At 43.8% G+C, this 15,970-nt stretch overlaps 1 protein-coding gene across 2 annotated transcripts in view; it reads right to left on the bottom strand.

Annotated features, from left to right (window-relative positions):
- The window catches only part of PITPNC1 (phosphatidylinositol transfer protein cytoplasmic 1), a 319,349-nt gene that overhangs the window by 105,566 nt on the left and 197,813 nt on the right, over positions 1-15,970 (bottom strand). The window lies entirely within an intron of this gene.

Here is a 15,970-nt window from a genome sequence, read left to right on the forward strand (position 1 = left end):
ATACAAGATTGCTGTCCATCCTCTGTCATGAGCAATCCACCCACCAAGGCACCAACCACTGGACTCAACAAACATAAACACAAAGCTCTAGGTAAATAAACAGCAAAGCTGTGCCTTATTTTTTTTAAGTGACGTACACTGTATTCCCACAGTAATTATGAGGGGGGAAAGGAGCCAAACATTTGGGAAACAACTGCAGAGCCAGTGACTGAGGCTAACAATGGATCACAAAGAATTAAAGACGTTTGAGTTTCATGGAACAGAAGACTCAGATGAATATTTTCTTTTTCAAAACTCAAAAGACCAATATCAAGAAGAATATACAAAATCATATAAAAAACATGGCTCACACCTGTAATCTCAGCACTTTAGGAGGTCGAGGAGGGCAGATTGCTTGAGCCCAGGAGTTCGAGACCAGCCTGGCCAACATGGTGAAACCCCGTCTCTACTAAAAATTTAAAAATTAGCATAGTGTGGTGGCATGCACCTATAATCCCAGATACTTGGGAGGCTGAGGCAGGAGAGTCGCTTGAAACCTGGAGGCAGAGGTTGCAGTGAGCCAAGATCACACCACTGCACTCCAGCCTGGGTGACAAAGGGTGACTCCATCTAAAAAAAAACCAAAAAAACCAAAAAGCCAAAAAACAGCCACTATCCACCACTCAAACATATGTAATTATTTTGTCATGTTTGATTCTGATTCTGTCCCTACTTAAAAAAAAAGAGAGAAAATGTCACACTTATAGTTGAAATCCCTTCCTCTTCCACACCTGGTTGACAGCTATCATAAATTTATTGTGAACTTAGTCCACATTTTAAAATAAACTTTGTATTTTATGTAACATATAAATGCATCTGCATCCATAAATAAGATATTCTTAAATGATTTTAATGGTTTCCGTGGTCAGGTTGGTAAACGCTTTTGGAGTTTATTTTTGAATATGGAGTGAGGTAGGGATCTATTCTTTTCTTTCTTTTTTTCTTGAGACAGGGTCTTTCTCTGTTGCCCAGATGTGAGTGTAGCAGCGCCATCATGACTCACTGCAGTTTTGACCTCCCAGGCTCAAGTGATCCTCCTGCCTCAGTCTCACAAGTAGCTGGAGCTACAGGCCTGCATCACCATGCCTGGCTAATTATTTTTATTGTTTGTAGAGATGGGGTCTAGCTATGTTGCCCAGGCTGGCCTTGAACTCCTGGACTCAAGTGATCCTCTTGCCTTGGCCTCCCAAAGTGCTGGGATTACAGGCGTGAGCCACTGTGCCCAGCCTATTATTTTAGTTTGCCCTATGAAATGTCAACTCACTTAATGTCATTTACTGAGAAAGTTATCTTTCCTTCCCACTGATTGGAGACACATTACCTATTATGTATCAAATTCACATGATCAGCTTATGTTTATTTCTGTCTTTGTGCAAATACCACATTCTTTCATATGATTTTGTTATCAGATATGATGAACTTCACCTCCTTGTTCTTTGTTCAAAATTTGTCTCAGCTGTCTTTTGACTTTTATTTTTCCATCCGATTTTACAATTTATGACATTCCTGTTGAGATGTTGATTGGAATTACATTTAATTTGGAGACTGATTTAGGAAATCACTTATTTCTTTACAGTATTTAGTCTTTGATCCATGCACATGGAGTATTTATAATTGGTTCAGGTCTTCGTTAGGTCCTTTAATAATAATTTTGTCTAGAAAAGTTAGATTTGTTCTTGGGTACCTTAAAGTTGCGTTGCTACCGATAATGGGATTAATATTTTCTAATTATTACTTATATATGGAATATCATTGATATTTGTAAGTTGATCTAATAGCCAATAACTCTTCGGAACATAATCATTTTAATATCATTTTAACTATTTAGTATTCTATTTAAGATAATTTGTAAATTCTCTTAGGTTTTCAATTTAGACACACTGTCTGCCTATAACAAAATTCTTTTATCTTTAGTTACATTCCTTATACCATTTTTTGCTGTTTCAATTTTAATTTAAAAAAATCATTGTGCTGGGTGTGGTGACTCACTCCTATAATGCCAGCACTTTGGGAGGCTGGGGTGGGAGGATCATTTGAGCCCAGGAGTTCAAGACCAGCATGGGCAACACAGCGAGATGCCCATCTCTACAAAAAAAAAAAAAATTAGCTGGGCATGGTGATGCGCTCCTGTAGTCCCAGCTACTAAGAAAACTGAGGTGGGAGGATTGCTTCAGCCTGGGAGGTTGAGGCTGCAGTACGCCGTGATGGTGCCACTGCACTCCAGCCTGGGTGACACAGCAAGACCCTGTCTCCCAAAAAAATTTTTAAATCAATAAATAATTGTGACTTTAAATCTTAATATAATGTCAAACATGTCAAAACATTGCAAGAATATCAAAAAAATCAAGAAATATCAGAAAATCCCTGAACACCCTTTACCCAGATTCTCCAACCGTTAACATTTGCTTCTTTTGCTTTGTCTTTCACATTTGAGAAAACGTTGCAGATATGTCCCTTGACCTCTAGATATTTCAGGGTGTATTTCCTAAGAACAAAGACAGTCTCTCACCTAATTACAAAACAACGATCAAAATCAGGAAGTTTAACATTGATATAATACTATTATCTAATCCTCAGTCCCTATTTAAATTTTGCCGATTACCCAGTAATATCCTTTGGGCTCTTTTTCTTCAGTTTAGGTTCCAGTACAGGATCACACTGCATTTAGTTGTCTCGTCTCTTTAGTCTTCTTTAATCTAAAATAATTCATCAGCCTTTCTTTGTCTTTCATGACCTCAACAATTTTGGAGAGTACAGGCCAGCTATTTTATAGAATCCCATCAATCTGAGTTTGTGTAAAGTTTCCTTATGATTAGATTTAGCTTATGGGGTTTTTTTGTTTGTTTGTTTTTGACAAGAACACCACAGAGGTGATGTGTCTTTTTCAGGACATCATATCATTTCTGATGCTAGTTTGTTCCAGGATTGATAACGTTACAGACATTTGGTTAAGGTGGTATACACCAGGTTTGTCTATTGTAAAATTCTTTCTTTTTTTTTTTTTTTTTTTTTGAGACAGAGTTTTGCTCTTGTTGCCCAGGCTGGAGTGCAATGGCGCAGTCTTGGCTCAGTGCAACCTCCACCTCCCATGTTCAAGGGATTCTCCTGCCTCAGCCTCCCCAGTAGCTGGGATTACAGGTGCCCGCCACCACACCCAGCTAATCTTTTTGTATTTTTAGTAGAGATGGGGTTTCACCGTGGTCTCCAACTCTTGACTTCAGGTGATCCACCCACCTCGGCTTGCTAAAGTGCTGGGATTACAGGTGTGAGCCACTGTGCCCGGCTGTCTATTGTAAAATTATTTCTATTTCTATTTTCCATTAATAAGTCATTTGCAGAGAAATACTCTTAGTCTATGTAAATATCCTGTTCCTTATCAAACTTTTCACACACTAGTTTTAGCATTCAATGATGTTTACTATTAAATCAATTACTATTATGATAGTTGCAAATGGTGATTTTCTTCTACAGGTAGGCCCTAGGGTTGTGTATTTGCTCAAACTTACATTACACAAAAAATAGTTTCAGTACTATTAGCCCATACTACAGTAAGAAACAAACTTATTACTTAGAATTCAATATTTGTTTACAATTCTTATGGTCTTCCGACTGAGGATATATAGTCAAAGTGCTGTGTAATTGAGAATTCCTTGGGAAAGGTCTTTTTCTCTCCTTTTCAGTGTGGCTATTTTATTTCTTTTAAAATACAGTTAGGTTCATTTATTTCTGTTTTAATTCTATTTTAGTATCTTCCACCCCACCAACCCCCTCTGCCTAATCCCTGTTGATTTGGTTTCATTATTTTTGAGTGGGGAAAACATTAACATGATTTCAAAAGTTGAATGATTCAAAAAGGTATACTCCCAGAGGTAGTGCTTCTGTGTCCATCTCCACCCTGTTTCCACACACCCCCCCTCCGCCCCGCGTAGGTAGCCAATCTCATTATTTTCTGGTTTGTCCTCTCTGCATGTCTTTTTTTCCTTTCTTTTCTTCGTTTCCTTCTTCCTTTCCTTTCCTTTCCTTTTGAGACAGAGTCTTACTCTGTCACCCAGGCTAGAGTGCAGTGGCATGATCTCAGCTCACTGCAACCTCCACCTCCTGGGTTCAAGAGATTCTCCTGCTTCAGCCTCCCGAGTAGCTGGGATTACAGGCATGTGCCATGATGTCTGGCTATTTTTTGTATTTTTAGTAGAGATGGGGTTTCACCATGTTGGCCAGGCTGGTCTCGAACTCTGACCTCAGATGATCCACCTACTTTGGCTTCCCAAAGTACTGAGATTACAGGTGTGAGCTACCACGCCCAGCATTGGTGGTGATATATCCTGTAGCCAATACTTGTTTTGCTCAATGGTCTTAGCATCCATTGATGGCTTTTTTTTTTTTGAGTCAATTATTACTACAGTGGTTACAAAGTAGACATTCAGACCTTGATACTTGGTATTGCCTCTCTAGCTCCAAATTCCAATTTTCCAACATGATTCAGCACCAGGTCTTTGCTGACAATGCTTTTGACCAGTTTGGTTAACTGTCTCCCTCACCCTTGATACTAGCACATCAGAGTAGGCTGTCTACTCTGGAGATCACGCCACTGCACTCCAGCCTGGGTGTCAGAGTGAGACTCCATTTCAAAAACTAAAAAAGAAAGAAAACAAACTTCATGATGACTATTGTCATAGCAAGCCTCAATAAATACAGCTCTCCTGAAATGATAAAATTCCGTTTGTCAGCTGGCCCGTGAACCAGGCCTAGCCAGAAAGCAGACACTACTTTAAGCTGTCTTCTACTAATGATTATCAGGGGTAAGTTCTGGCTTCTTTGAATACAGAGGTAAGCTGTGTTGTCACTATACCTCTGAGAATCAGAAAGCGAGCCCTCGTGTGCTGGATATTCTTTTTGCTCATGTGTTTTTTTACATGCAGCTCTCAGATCACAAATGGTACCACAAATAGCAGTGGCCACATCTTAAGGAATCAAACATGATCTGTTTTCCATTGTCCTCAAAATGATACCATTAGACACAGATTGAATAAGAACATTGACTTTCCACTTCACAGACCAAAGTAGATAATAATCCTTCCAAACTGCAAATGGGAGTGTTTTGTGCAACCTCCTTTTTAACAGGTGCTGACTTATTAGAGAACATTGCAGATTTTGTAGGTGGCTGGTTATAATAATCTAAGGTTAAAAACAGAACGATAAAAGTTGAAGACATCAGAGATCACGTCTAAAAATAAAGCAAGTGCTTTTTTTCTTTCTGTAATCCTCAATTAGAAGCCATTTAAGGAAGAGATAATCAGCTCCAGAGACCTGTAAATATGGATTCTGCAGTTCCCACTGGCACTCCTGCTTTACAAATTAATTTTAGTACCTTTTGAAATTGTTAACATCCATCCATCTATGTTGTCCTCTTGGAGTTACAAATACAAATGCAGTTGTCCCCGACCTTGGCCGAGGGGGATATATTCTGAGACTCCCACTGGATGCCTGAGACCTCAAATAGTACCAAACTCTATATATGCTCTATTGTTTTGTTTTTTTTTTTGATGTGATAACCAAGACAGCTACTAAGTAACAGACGTGTAGCACATACAGAGCGGAGTTGACGGACGAAGGGAGGCTTCGTGCCCTGGGTGGGGTGGGGCAGGACGGTACGAGATTTCATGTTGCTCCTCAAAACAGCATGCAATTTAAAACTTATGCATTGTTCTTTTCTGGAATTTTCCATTTAATATTTTTGGACCGCATTTGACTTCAGGGAGCTAAAACTGCAGAAAGTGAAACCTTGGAGAAGCAGGGACTACTATGCTAATTAGAAAACAAACTTCACGGCTGGGCACGGTGGCTCACGCCTGTAATCCCAGCACTTTGGGAGGCCGAGGCAGGAAGATCAATTGAGGTCAGGAGTTCGAGATCAGCGTGGCCAACATGGTGAAATCCCGTCTCTACTAAAAATATAAACATTAGCTGGGTGTGGTGGTGCACACCTGTAGTCCCAGCTACACGGGAGGCTGAGTCAAGAGAATCGTTTGAACCTGGGAGGTAGAGATTGCAGTGAGGCGAGATCACGCCACTGCACTCCAGCCTGGGTGTCAGAGTGAGACTCCATTTCAAAAAATAAAAAAGAAAAAAAACTTCATGATGACTATTGTCATAGCAAGCCTCAATAAATACAGCTCTCCTGAAATGAAAAAATTCCCTGTTTGTCAGCTGGTAACTTCCAGGGGAAGCTACTTGTAGTCAGGAAGAGAACGTTTCTCTCCAAAGCCACGCAAGTTGAGCCCAGTCAAGGCATTGAGATGTTTATGCAATTTACCCGAAGGAGGCACCCAGGGGGAGAAATTAGATCTCTCTAAGTAAATCTTTGTGGTTAAATTGAGATCATTTATTTCCTAAAACCAAGCACAGCCCAGTGATTGAAAATTAGTCTTAACCAAGGAATAAAGAAAACAATGAGAAGCTGGACCTGGAAGCCATCAGAAGGTCCTTCTTAGGACCTGGGCAATCTCTATCTTGGAGCATCTAGAAACTTCTCTTTTCTGTCACTCCTCTCCCTAGATAAAAATCATGACCCACATCCCTCTCTGAATGCCAGATTCATATATATATCCAACTCTTCTTCTTCTTCTTTTGAGACAGAGTCTCGCTCTGTTGCCCAGGCTGGAGTACGGTGGCTTGATCATGGTTCACTGCAGCCTTGACCTCCTGGGCTCAAATGATCCTCCCACCTCAGCCTCCTGAGTAGCTGGGATGACAGGTGTGCGCCACCATGTCCAGCTAATTAATTTTTTTTTTTTTTTTTTTTTTTTTGTGGAGACGGGGTCTCACCATGTTGCCCAGGCTGGCCTTGAATTCTTGGGTGCAAGCGATCCTCCTGCTTTGATCTCCCAGAGCACTGGGATTACAGGCGAGAGCCACCACACCTGGCCAATATCCAACTTCTTACCCCTGATTTCCACTTGGAAGTCTCATTGGTATCTAAAGTCGTCATGTCTAAATGGCGCTCTTGCTTTTCTTCTCAGAACCTGCTTCTCCTCCACTGTTTCCCATGATGGCAATGGCACCACCACTTACCCAGGGCCACTAGGCAGAGCTAGAAAGCCTGAGATCATCCCTATTTTGTTCCCCTCTCATGCCCCACATCAATTCTAACAGAAAGTCACTCTGTTTTCAAAATAGATCCCTTCCTCCCCTCTTTATCCTCTGCCATCTTTCCAGCTCAAACCACCATCTTGGTGTGGATCATTCCAATAGCCTACCAACTGGACTCCCTGCTTCCAGTCTTTCCTTTCACTAATTCTCCACAGAACAGCCAGAGCAAACATTTTAAAACATAAATCACCCAATGTAATGGGGTGTCCTAATCTGGATTCTGGAACAGAAGCAAAAGTACATTATTGGGAAAACTGGTGAAATCTGAATAAAATCTGTAGTTTCGGCAGTGGAATCATGGGTAGGTAAGGGGAAACTGGGTAGAGGGTATTTGAGAACCCTGTGCACAATCTTTGCAAGTTTAGTATAAATTTTTTTTTTTTTTTTCTGAGACGGAGTTTTGCTCTTGTTGCCCAGGCTGGAGTGCGGTGGCACAATTAAGGCTCACTGCAACCTCCCGGGTTCAAGTGATTCTTCTGCCTCAGCCTCCCGAGTAGCAGGGATTACAGGCATGCACCACCATGCCCAGCAATTTTTTTTTTTTTTTTTTTTTTTTTTTTTTTTTTTTTTTAAGTAGAAACAGGGTTTCGCCATGTTGGCCAGGATGGTCTTCTCAAACTCCTGACCTCAGGTAATCCGCCTGCTTCAGCCTCCCAAAGTGCTGGAAAATGAGCCACTGTACCCAGTCAACTTTAGTATAAATTTAAAATTATCCCAAAATAAAACATTTAGAAAAACTCCACGAAAAGTATCTTGTCACCCCTTTGTTTAAAATCCTTGAACAAGTTCCCACTGCACTGAATTCTACACTCTGCCGTGGCCCCATAGCTCTTGCGTGATCTAGCTTCTACTACATATTCAACCTCAGCTCCTGCCAGTCTACTTACTCTCACTCCTAATGCTCTAGCCAGTGGTTTTCCAACAGTTCCTGGAATATGTGAGGCTGTGTCAGGGGCCAGGGCCTTTGCTCCCTGCATTAGTTTGTGGGGTCAGCCATAACAGAACACCACAGATTGGGTGGCGTAAACAACAGAATCTAATTAATTGTCTCACAGCTCTGGAGGCTGAAAGTCCAAGATCAACACGCCTGCAGGGTTGATTTCTTCAGAGACCTCCTCCTTGGTTTGCAGATGGCTGCTTTCTCCCTATGTCTTCACGTGTTGCACCCAAAGAGTCTGTTTGTTTGTTTTTGAGACAGCATCTCTCTCTGTCACCCAGGCTGGAGTGCAGTGGCACCATCTTCACTTACCAAAACCTCCACTTCCTGGGTTCAAGTGATCCTCCATCTCAGCCTCCTAAGTAGCTGGGACTACAGGTGTGCGCCACCACACCTGGCTAGTTTTTGCATTTCTTATGTACAGATGGGGTTTTGCCACATTGCTCAGGCTGGTCTTGAACTCTTGAGCTTAAGCGATCCACCCGCCTCAGCCTCCCAAAGTGCTGGGATTCCAGGTGTGAGCCACCACACCCAGCCTAGAGTCTCTTTATGTGCCCAAGTGTTCTCTTCTTATATGAACACCAGTCAGACTGGATTAGGACCCACTCTAATGGCCTAATTTTAACTTAATCCCCTCTTTAAAGGTCCTGTCTCCATGCACAGTCACATTCTAAAGCTTCCACATACGAATTTGGGGTGGGGGAACATATATCTCATAGGGCTGGCTCCTTCCCATACTCAAGCCTCAAGTGGACTTGTGTCTTCCGAGGGGCCTTTCTGACCACATGGCCTCAGGCTGAGCTCCCTCTAGCCTGTTTATAGCTTTCCTAGCACTTAGCACAGCTGTAATTCTTTTGTTTGTTTACTTGCCTATTATCCGCTTCCCCCACTCCATGATTAATGGAGGGCTGGTTTGTCTGTTTTTTTTTTTTTTTTTTCTGAGATGGAGTTTCGCTCTTGTTGCTCAGTCTGGAGTGCAATGGCACGATCTCAGCTCACGGCAATCTCTGCCTCCCAGGTTCAAGTGATTCTCCTGCCTCAGCCTGCCGAGTACCTGGAATTACAGGCATGCGCCACCATGCCCAGCTAATTTTTTGTATTTTTAGTAGAGACGGGGTTTCTCCATGTTGGTCAGGCTGATCTCGAACTCCCGACCTCAGGTGATCTGGCTGCCTCGGCCTCCCAAAGTGCTGGGATTACAGGTGTGAGCCACTGCGCCTGGCCTGGAGGGCTGGTTTGTCTTAATGCCGTATCCCTGATCCTTCTCCTAATGCCTGGGACATAGTAGGTGCTCAAAACTTGTTGAACAGCAAATGGTTTATTGACACTTGAGACAAAATCAGAGTCTCATTGGGAAATCAGCATGAGTGCGGTTAATCCCGAGGTATGGCCATCACAGTAATCATGTCTCATATTTGCATGGCACGTTACAGTTTATGAAGTGCTTCCATGTAAACGAACCTCTATGCATCCTCTACACCCTGATGGAAGCATTATTTATCCTATTTTTTTTTTTTAAATAAAGAAACCAAGCCTTAGGCTTACGGTGATAACTGGAACTTCAATACTGATCTTTCTGTTTCACAAAGAACAACTTTGTGTTCTTTCATTACCGCACAGAGGAACTAGAAATGAAATACATTCCAGACACTTCTTTTAGGCAGCCTCCAAGGAGACCTCTGTGAAAGACAGAGCTTCATGTTTCCAGGAACTAAACTGGACATTCTCTTCATTTTATCAGAAGAGTCTCTTTGCCAAGAAATAATGTCCTTGGTGATATGTGGCTAATGAGAATACATATGTTACCCAGGTCTTTTTGTTGTGTGAGTGGGAGTGGAATGGAGTGGGGTTTATACATGCCTTTTGTAAACTGTTCTATATCCAGGAGTATAAAGAAGTGAAGACATTTGGAGAACCTGTTTTCCTAAGTGTTGGTTTTAAATAGGACTATTTCCTTAAATCTATAGTTCTCAGTCTTGTTGCCCCTCAGATTCACCTGGGGGAGCTGTAAAAATCCCAATCCCAGCACTTTGGGAGGCCGAGGCGGGCGGATCACGAGGTCAGGAGATCGAGACCATGGTGAAACCCCGTCTCTACTAAAAATACAAAAAATTAGCCAGGCGTGGTGGCGGGCGCCTGTAGTCCCAGCTACTCGGAGAGGCTGAGGCAGGAGAATGGCGTGAACCCGGGAGGTGCAGCTTGCAGTGAGCCGAGATTGTGCCACTGCACTCCAGCCTGGGTGACAGAGCGAGACTCCGTCTCAAAAAAAAAAAAAAAAAATCCCAATGCCAGCCGGGCATGGTGGCTCACACCTGTAATCCCAGCACTTTGGGAAGCCGAGGCAGGCGGATCATGAGGTCAGGAGATCGAGACCATCCTGGCTAACACAGTGAAACTCCATCTCTACTAAACACACACACACACACACACACACACACACACACACACACACACACACACACAATTAGCCGGGCGTGGTGGCGGGCGCCTGTAGTCCCAGCTACTCTGGAGGATGAGGCAGGAGAATAGCGTGAACCCGGGAGGCGGAGCTTGCAGTGAGCTAAGATCGCGCCACTGCACTCCAGCCTGGGAGACAGAGCGAGACTCCATCTCAAAAAAAAAAATAATCCCAATGCCTCAACCCCACCTCAGACTAATGAAATCAGAATGTCCAGGGGTGGGACAGCAGCATCAGTGATGGCTAAAGATTTCCAGGTGATTTTTTTTTTTTTTTTTTTTTTTTTTTTTTGAGAAGGAGTCTCGCTCTGTTGCCCATGCTGGAGTGCAGTGGCATGATCTTGGCTCACTGCAACCTCCACCTCCCGGGTTCAAACAATTCTCCTGCCTCAGCCTCCCTAGTAGCTGGGATTATAGACATGCACCACCACACCCACCTAATTTTTGTATTTTTAGTAGAGATGAGGTTTCACTATGTTGGACAGGCTGGTCTCAAACTCCTGAGCTCAAGCCATCCTCCCGCCTCGGCCTCCCAAAGTGCTGGGATTACAGGTGTGAGCCACCCCACCTGGCCCAGGTGATTTTAATAGGCAGTTGTGATTGAGAACTGCAGGGGTGGGGACAGCATAGCCAATGTCTCCTAAGGGAACATATCAGGTTCAGCCTCAGGGTAGACTCTAAAACTGCACACACTCCCAGCTGGAGAATTCGGTGTTCTGGAAGGGAGTGTTCTGTCCTTCATGCTCATTGGCTGGTTTAGACCAGCCTGTTCCCAGGACCCATTAAATAAAAATCCCAGGGGCTGGGACCCAGGCATAAGTTGTTAAAACTTCTCAGGTGAGTCCAATGTGCAGCCAAGGCTGGGAACCACTGCTTTAAATGGTGCCTGCTTTGTTTGGAAGAGGAAGTAAAGTAGCAAGGCTGCCCCCATTAACCCCATTGAACACCAGTCACCTGGCAGCCGTCACCACATGAGCAGCCTCTCATTCAGCTGAACCAGGCAGTGCTAAGCACGGACTCTCGCAGGCCTAGATTTATGGCCTTGGATAAACAACGGAACCTTACCTTGGCATGGTGCCGTCCCCCCTAGCACTAATGAAGGCCCAAATAATTCTCATAAGTATGTGCATAAAATAAATGGGCCTCAATTTCAGACAACTTCCCCATTGCATCCTGGTTAATGTAATCATAGTTTGCAGGTTTTCACAATCATACGTATACTGGTTTTATTTTTAACAAGGAAGATATTTACTCATACTGCCACTATTTTTTTCTTACTAGATATTGGGTCACGTCAAAAAATTACTTATATGGTAATTGATAATAGGATAACAACATGTACTCAATTCAACCACTATCATCCATATGACTATCAGTAGCCTCTTTCAATTTAATTATTGCTTCTTATCGTCATCAATTTCATTAAATTTTTGGCAGGTAGGGGAGGAAACAGTGCAGATAGCAGTATGAAGGATGGTAGCTGAATGATAAGAGTGTACACCCAGAAAGTGCAAAGAAATGAACTGAGTTTATTAAATAGCTTGGAAACGCGGTGAGACAAGAGAATTGTCCACTACTGCACTGCTTTCCTTAGCAACTCTGCCTCCCACCAAAAACTCCACACTCAACCCAGGACAGAAAAAGAGCACACCAGCACATGCCTTGGCTTAAAACACCAGTTTTGAATCCCTGGCTAGATAAAGCTAGCGTTTAGTAATTAAAGAATTGTTAGATAAATATATACGTCTTATGTTCAGATTTTGAAGTATTAATAAGCATGAATGGAAACAGATGCAGCCCTCTGTTTCTTTTCTTTTTTTTTTTTTTTTTTTTTTTTAATACAGAGTTTCACTGTTGTCACCCAGGCTGGAGTGCAGTGGCACGATCTCTGCTCACGGCAACCTCTGCCTCCTGGGTTCAAGCAATTCTCCAACCTCAGCCTCCTGAGTAGCTGGGATTACAGGTGCACGCCACCATGCCCAGCTAATTTTTCTATTTTTAGTAGAGATGGGGTTTCGCCATGTTGGCCAGGCTGGTCTCGAACTCCTGACCTCAGGTATCCACCCACCTCAGCCTCCCAAAGTGCTGGGATTACAGGCGTGAGCCACCGTGCCTTGCCGCAACGCTCCTTTTCTGCCTCTCTGGGACCAACTTTGAACCTGTGGACAACCAACAGCCGCTGAATATGTAAATCAGAGGAGGGCAAATTGGCAAAGAAGTCTAATGAAGTGGGGCTGGACCATGTGGTCCAATGGCCTCAGGAGCAAGACCTGGGGTCCGTGGAGCAGAGTCAAGCAGAGCCTGGGGGGCAGGGGGTGGGAACTGGGCCAAAAACACATTTAGGGCCTCTTTAGTGTAACAAGATGGCAGGACTGGGGCTTGGGCAAGTTGGGTGCCATGACAGGGAGACAAGGAGCAGGTCCCCTGGGCAGTTCCAGAGTCCACATGCTGGGGAGAGGGAGGCAAGCGAGGTTACAACAGCTGAGATTTCTCCTAGAGGAAGCAAACTGTGTCCAAGGACTGCACAGAGTGAATAGGTGATTGGTGCTTCTCTTGCAGGCCAGCCTAAGTCTCAAAGGGGCCTGGCCCTTGGCGTGGGCCTGGATCCTGATTGTAAGGTGGATAACCTGTTATTTTAAATTCCTAGGAGAGTAGTCAAAAAACCTTAGCACCTGCCAAAAAAGGCTATATAATAATACATAATAACCATATGAATTTTGGGGACTATTTGAACTGGGCAGAGGATAAACCAGATTACAGTGGTCCCACCAATCTATAGGGATCACAGTGAGGCCACGTGTCCCCTCTGCACCTCTTTTTTATTTTTAGGTGTCACTCTGTCACCCAAGCTGGAGTGCACAGGTGCAAACATGGTTCACTGCAGGCTTGACCTCTTGGGCTCAAGCGATTCTCCCACTGCAGCCTCCCAAGTAGCTGGAACCACAGGTGTGTGTGCCACCATGCCTGGCTAATTTTTTAATTTTGCAGAGATGGGGTTTCACCATGCTGCCCAGGCTGGTCTCAAACTCCTGACCTCAGGTGATCCGTCCACCACAGCCTACCAGAGTGCTGGAATTACAGGTGTGAGCCATAGCACCTGGCCTCTCTACACCTCTTCAAATGGAGAGCTGTTTTGAATGAACTCATGGAGATAGAGGCATAGAGAAAAAGAGAGAAAGCAAGGAAATTTGTTTGGAAAGACTGAAAGATATTTAAAAAATTTTTTTCCAGCTAGGCATGGTGGCTCACGCTTGTAATCCCAGCACTTTGGGAGGCGAAGACAGGCAGATTGCTTGAGTCCAGGAGTTCGAGACCAGCCTAGGCAACATAGTGCAACCGCGTCTCTAAAAAACCCACAAAAATTAGCTGGGCACGGTGGTGTGTGCCTGTAGTCCCAGCTACTCAGGGGGGCTGAGGTGGGAGGATCGCTTGAGCCCAGGAGGTGGAGGCTACAGTGACCTGAGATCGTGCTACTGCACTTCAGCCTGGGTGACAGAGTGAGACCCTGTCTTATAAAGAAAAAAAAAATTCCCCCATATTTTCACATTATGCCAGGAAAAGCAATTCAGGCAACTGAACTTTATTATCCTTTTCATGAGAGTCCACAGCTACGTGAAAAGAGTCAAGCTTACTTCAATATCCAGTGACCAGCAATTGTATAAAGAAGTACACTGAAATATGGAAGGTGGTACAGCCAGGAAAAATCATTATGGGGAAGCATACTTCATGGCATGTTAAAAATAACATACTATATGATTCAATTCAGGAGGAATTGGTTAAAAAATAAATGTATCCATAATCTGCAACATGAACCAAATTGCTAACAGAAGTCATCTCTAAATTGTGGGATTGCTATTGGTTTTTCCTTTCTTTTTTCAATACTTTCTTTTTGTATTCTCCAAGTTTGAATAGCTATGTATTAACTTTTTTATTTTTTTTTTGAGACAGAGTCTCGCTCTGTTGCCAAGCTGGAGTGCAGTGGCACGATCTGGGCTCACTGCAACCTCTGCCTCCCAGGCTCAAGTAATTCTCCTGCCTCAGCCTCCTGAGTAGCTGGGATTACAGGCATACGCCACCACGCCCGGCTAATTTTTTGTATTTTTAGTAGAGATGGGGTTTTGCCATGTTACCCAGGCTGGTCTTAAACCCCTGAGCTCGGACAATCCGCCCGCCTTGGCCTCCCAACATGCTAGGATTACAGGTGTGAGCCACCGTGCCCGGCCTGCTTTCTAATCAGAAAAAAAAAAAAAAAAAAAAAAAAAATCACTATTTTACAAGGATTCAAGTTTAAACACAGTGTGACACTGTTTTAGACATGGTGGTTTTGATGAAGTTGGCCAGCAACGCGCCTGTGATTTCGGGCTGTGACAGGAAAATGACCCTAAACATTTCCCATTGGGCCGCCACTTCAAGGAGACATGAATGATGGGGTTCCTGAACATAGTGGTAGGATAGTACTTCTGCCAGCTGTATTTTTCTCTCCTCTGGGAAGTTCCATGAACTCTGGGGAAGCCCTGAAGCTTCTAGATCCAGGTTCTTCCTTTCAGTGGGTCCTGAGGGAACCCACAGCCTATTCCCAGGTGATGCTTTTGGTAGGTCAAAACAGTCACCCCCAAAGAAAAGAGAAGTTAGAAATGCACTGCCCCAACAGAAAGAGCCTGGGGGTAAAAGCCAGGTCAGAAGATGGGTTTTACCCAACACTAATAAGCAAAATACTTGGCTGAAATTTAGTAAAAGTCAGAATGCCTCAGGAGGTAAATATTTTGTGGGGGTACCCCCTGATTTTAAGGTAGGATGTGTGGGTGTATACATATACCGCATGTGTGTAAGTAAGCATGCATGCAGTATGCACACACACATCTGATTCTATTTCCTTTTCTCTTTTTTTTATTGTTTTGAGATGGAGTCTCGCTCTGTGGCCCAGGCTGAAGTGCAGTGGTGCAACCTCTGCCTCCCAGGTTCAAGCAATCCTCCTGCCTCAGCCTCCCAAGTAGCTGGGATTACTGGCGTGCAGCACCACACCCAGCTAATTTTTGTATTTTTAGTCGAGACAGGGTTTCGCCATGTTGGCCAGGCTGGTCTTGAACTCCTGATCTCAGGTGATCTGCCTGCCTCAGCCTCCCAGAGTGCTGGGATTACAGGCGTGAGCCACTGCACCAGGCCTGTATTTCCTTTTCTGTTCACATATACATCTGACTGTATTTCCTTTTCTGTGTACACATATCTTTGATCGTATTCCCTTTCCGAAGTAGATATTAATAGGCATTGAGAAGATGTGTACTCCGTCCAATGATGAGAAACCAAATCTTGGAGTTCCAAGTGCCCTGTCATCCTCTCCACCTCCATGACAATCACCCCAGGTCAGAGGCTTCTGCTCAGGGGACCATG

This window comes from Nomascus leucogenys, chromosome 14 (assembly GCF_006542625.1).
Source record: "Nomascus leucogenys isolate Asia chromosome 14, Asia_NLE_v1, whole genome shotgun sequence".
NCBI classification, from domain to species: domain Eukaryota; kingdom Metazoa; phylum Chordata; class Mammalia; order Primates; family Hylobatidae; genus Nomascus; species Nomascus leucogenys.